Consider the following 5,732-nt stretch of genomic DNA (forward strand, 5'->3'; position numbering starts at 1 on the left):
TGAAGGAAATGACATTGAGCTTGTTTCAAATTCAGCTGCTTTGATTCAGCAAGCCACAACAGTCAAAAACAAGGATATCAGAAAATTTTTGGATGGTATCTATATTCCTGAAAAGGAAACAGTTCAGCAGCCAGATGAGTAAGATCCAAGAGTTAATCCAGCTGCAGAAACAAGCTTCTGGATTGTAAAGCTAATCTGTTATTTTAATGAGACAATAAAAGATCTTTATTAAATAGAAAAAAAATAATAAAAAAATAAAAGTTATCATACCTGCCTTTCATGCATATAGGTAGCAAACAAAAGTGTTATGGAATGTCATAGTAACCAGTTTTCTGGATGATTTTAAAATATGCAGCTAGTTTAAAATTTTCAGCCAAGCTGAAAGCCATTGAGCTAAGAGTCAAAAGAATGAAGTACACACTCAGGAAAAACTTGTCTTTAATAAAGTATGTACATTTATGTAAAAGCTATTACAAATATTTTTAAGTGTCCTTTCCTCTAACTTGACCACAAATTATTTGACATTCTTTATTTCAAGAAGTGGTGTCTGTTACTATTTCTCTTCAATCTAGATGGCCTCTGTGACAGTTTTGACCAGTAAAATAGGGCAAAAATGACACTGTCTAAACCTGAACCTTAAGAAAGTGGCAACTTTGACTTCAACCCTCTTGGAATATGCTCCCTCGGGAAAGCTAACTACCATATAGAAGTACCCTGAGAAATACAGACTGTAAGAAATTCAAGTCACATGGCAAGGCCACCTATTGGTCTCTGGTTTATGACCTCAGCCTAGCCATTAGCCAGCAGGAATTATAGCCCCTGTAAGTGTGCCATCTTGGATGTCTGCCTCAGTCAAGGCTTCTTATGCCCTCCGTCTCAGCTGCATTCTGAGTGCAGCTACATTTGAGATCTCCAGTAAGAGCTACTCTAGTGCCTTACTCCTTTCAGGCTGTTAATAACAAAATACCATCAAGTGGGGAGCTTGTAAACAAATTTACTTCTCACAGTTCTGGTGATTGACCAGTCCAAGGTTAAGGCACAGCAGATTCAGTGTCTAGTGAGGCCTGCTTTCTGGTTCACGGACAAGACCTAGTCATGTCCTCCCATGATGGGTCATAGCATCTCTGGTACCTGTTGTATAAAGGTCTCCATGCTGTTTACTCCCTGACCTAGTCACCTCTGAAAGCCCCACCTCCTAATAATATCACATTGGTGGTTGGGTTTCAACATAGGAATTTGGGGGAAGTACACTTAGATCATAGGATTTCAGCTACTACGTTTGTTACACAGCATCAAATAACCAAAGCAAAATTTGTTACCTGAAAAAAGGTGGTGCTGTAATGAAAAACCAAAGCTTGTATGTATGGTAATTGGTTTTTGTAAAGAGAAAGCAGAAGTGAATTGCAAATCTTGTTAAGGCATAAGGGACTTGGGGTCTTTTTCAACAGATTGAATGAAAGGAGAAAAACAGTTATTGGAAGCTGAAGAAGGGATTTTTATGAAATGGGAAAGTTTGGCAATACTGTTGACTATAATAGTGTAGAAAATGAAACTGAAGAAAGATGTGACTGAGAAGGTTTTCCAGATGGAATAGAGAAACCTAACAGTTGATTTCTTTAATTGCCAGTATAAGATATAGGAAGAAAAAGATGAAATGGTGAAACTTGTTTTGAAAAATTTGAGTCAGGAATTGCTGGATTCAAAAATAACTCATAATGCTAGTCTTTCTCAGCAAAAATTGCAAACTAATTAGTAGCTTCAAAACAAAAGCCAGGGCTGGGGAGATAGCTCAGCAGCATAAATGCCTGCCTGGCAAGCACAAAGTCCTGAGTATGATGCCTGGTACAGTTTAAAAAAACAAAACAAAGAGCTAACAATGATGCAAGATGTCAAGAAAAAAATCTCAAGAATACAGCTGACTAAGATTGTATGATGAGCCAGGGGCATAGATCAACTGTCTGAGTTCCTGCCTGGCAAGCATAGGGACCTGGGTTTGATCCCCAGTTCCCCATGCCATGCCAGTCCTGTACTGAGCTGGCCACCCAAACCAGGCGTGGTGGTGCACATCTAATCTCAGCGCTGGGGAGGCTGAGACAGGAGGATCACTATGAGTCCGAGCTGCATAATGAGACCCTGTGTCAAATAAATAAATGAATAAACAAAATTCTTAAAAGATTGTATAAAACCTCAAAGATTGAAGGGAGTTTGCAGTAGAGTTGCAGAAAATTTTAAGGATGTCTCACATGCCCTCTTTTCAGATAATGGCTATTACAATAAAAGGCTTTATTATAATAAAAGATGCATTAAAAAACAAAAGATGTGTTGTTCTGCTATACAGTGTGATTAAAACAAGGCGAATTTAAAAATTTTTGAAAATATATTACTATATATATTAAATATATGTGTTTCTTGGTACTGGAAATTGAACTCGGGACTTTACACTTGCCAAGCAGGTGCTATGCCGCTAAGCTATATCCCTGGCCCCTTTATTAAATATATTACAAGAGATAGTCTCACGGATTCCCCTCAAAATACTTGTCCTCACTTTGAATACACATCAGCATCCTTGTCACTTTCTAAAGCAGTTCTGGATGTCTTGTTTCATAAGTGTTGTGCTGTTGTGGCTGGCTGAATGTCCTGATTGATTAAAAAAGCTTTCAAGATTATTTTGACTTTGGAAATGAGTCACATAATATAAAATCCAGTGAATAAGGACACACTGTAATGTTTTAACAAGATGCCTTGCCATTGGATGCTGCATAGTAGCATTCACTGAATTTTTGATGAACATCTCATGAAGACACAAAAGAGGACTTCTGGAAATGCCCAGGAAGTAGTATGAACAATGGATAAAGTGTTCAAAGCAAGGGGGAGTAATGGCAGTTTATCTTTTACTATAAAAATTTTTTTAAACATTTCACCCAATTTTTCAGTCCTAGCTCATATTTCTACATGGGACAAGATTATATTGCTTGTAACTCTAGCTACTTCCAGAACCTGAACTACTGGGCAACTCAAGTCCTATTTCAAAATACAAATAAAGGGCTGGGAATATAGCTTAGCAGCATAGTGTGCCTGGGTTCAATCTTCAGATCTGTAGGGGGAGAAGGAATAAGACTACACTCAGGAGACCAAGAGATGGAGATGGGGGAAGAAGGAGAAAGGGGGGAAGTAAGAGGAATTGAAATGTGTTATGTACATGACCTTCCCTGTGGTGAATGTGATCTCTGTGCACTGAAAACATGTACTAATAAAAAAGATTATATTAGCTTATTATAGCACATATCATTTTTCTTTGAAATGTGAATAAAAGCCCAGTTTCCTTCTATAAAACTGTGATATAAGCTGATACATTATATATAATCCTTATCCTATCATAAGTCTCTTACCTATTTTCTGGTTATAAAACACTGTTGGCCTTGAAGGGCTCTCAAATGGTAGTTTTTCACATGTCCCCTGGAAGTAACTTTGTTGCTCTTCACTGCTGCACAAACATTTGTTTCTTTTAGAAGCTACAGCTGTGAAACTTGCCATAGCAGAGCTGTGGTACTACACACTAGCCCTTCTCATTACGGCCAGCTGCCAGTACCTGTATATTGACAATAGATTGCAGGACAAAAGGATGATAGATTCCTGGTCATTGTTTCTTCCCTCCCTCACGGTAACTTGAACATCTGCATAAAGACATCCAGTTCCCTGAGGTTCTTATAAATACAGTTTTATTTATATAAAATTCACAGACTATAAAATGTACACTTCAAAGTGTATTCTGTGTTTTCAATATACTCATAGGGTTACACAGCAAGACCACTAGCATCAGTACATTTCCATGACCCCAAAAGAACCCCTGTATCAGTCACATGATATTCTGCCTTCTTCCCAGTTCCTGGCAACCAATAATTGTTTCCTGTCTCTGAATTAACCTATTATGGATATTTCATATAGATGGGATCATATAATATGAAGCCATCATTTAGTACAACGTTTTCAAGGTTTATCCATGTTACAGCATGTATTGGTTTTTCATTCTAAGGATACGTTTTTTAGTTATGAATAATGCTGCTAGGAACATTAACATAAGTTTTTATGTGGTGTTTTACTGTGAGTTCTCTTAATGCTGGTACATCTGGGAATTATGTTTAACTTTTTTTTTTGGAGGGTTCTGCTGGAGATTGTACAAAGGGCCTTACCATGCTGAGTAAGTGCTCTACCAGGGAGCTGTACCCCCAGACTATGTTGAACTTTGTGTGTGTGTGTGTGTGCGCGCGCACGTGTGTGTTTACTATAGGGTCTCATTACACAGATCAGACTTTCAGCCTCCCAAGCACTGGGATTACAGGCATGGGCCACCACGCCCAGTCTCAATCACCGTCTCAAAGTGCCATGGGAGTGGGGCTGGCCAGCACACCAGGGGATCGAACCCTGGCCACAGCTCTCTGCCTAAGCAGGTGCTTTAGTCCACTGAGCTATCTGGTTGGTCCCTATGTTGAATTTTTTGAGGAATTTATAAAAACAATTTTCCAAGCTGCAGCACCATTTTATATTCTTTACAACAAGATATAAAGGTTCCACCTCTTCTCTGAGGCTTGTTATCATCTGTCTCATGTAGCCACCATAGAGTATGGATTGGTATCTTGGGGATTTGGATTTGGATTCCCTTAGTGTTTCATGGTGCTGGGCATCTTTTGTTGTATTCACTATTCAGTTGAATGTCCTCCAAAGGAAATATCTACTCAAATACTCTGATCATTTTTAATTGGGTTGTCTTTCATTATTGTGTTGGTAGCCTCTCTTTCAGATTTCACACTCAGGTATCTTCTTCCCTCTGTTCTACTTCATGTTCTCACAGTTATACCTTATAGCACCTTATATTCATTAGGCTGTGGTAGTCCCCAAAGCTTAACATTAAGCACCCACTCTTGGAATAACACCTATCTTTCTAGATCTTTTGCTAGTACTCTGCAGCAATGTTTCTTTATTCCCATAGATCTCTAAATCTACTATGACCTTTTGTTGATTCTTAATTTTTAAATAATTTTGGACTTACAAATAAATTTGCCCAACCAGTATACAGTTTTATTATGTCCTTTACCCAACTTGTCTGCTGTGCCATAGTACTAAATAGTTATTATAATAATTAGAAATTAATGGGCTGGGGAGATGGCTCAGTAGAATAAGCACTTCCCCTGGCAAGTGCAATGGCCCGAGTTCAATCCCCAGTTCTGCAAAAAAAAAAAAAAAAGAAAGAAAGAAAAAGAAAAAGGAAATTAATAATGCTATGAGTTAAAAATACTCATTTTCTGGTTAGGATACAGTCCAAGGTTATGCATAGCACTTAGTAGTCATGTGCTATTTTCTCAATCTTTGTCTTTCATGAATTTGCCACTCTTTATCAGTACTTGCCTGTTACTTTGTATAGTGTTTTTAAATTCATATAATGTATTCTCATGGTTTAAATTGGCAGTATTCATTTTTAGCAGGAATATCACAGTTGATATTGTAGCCTTTTAAGTTCATATCAGGAGGTACATGATAACCAATATTTGTTGCTCATGGCATTATTAACCTTGATCACTGGTTTAAGGTAGTGTTTGCCAGATTTCTTTCTGTAAGATTGTCTTCACAAGGGTCTCAATCCTGCACCCTTTTCTCCTTCAACTAAACTATTCTCATCAGCATTAAGTGTATTTACTTGGTCTCATTTAAAGAGAAAAAACAAAACTTTTTAAACC

This window comes from Octodon degus, unplaced genomic scaffold (genome assembly GCF_000260255.1).
Source record: "Octodon degus isolate 3935 unplaced genomic scaffold, OctDeg1.0 scaffold00111, whole genome shotgun sequence".
In the NCBI taxonomy this organism is placed as follows: domain Eukaryota; kingdom Metazoa; phylum Chordata; class Mammalia; order Rodentia; family Octodontidae; genus Octodon; species Octodon degus.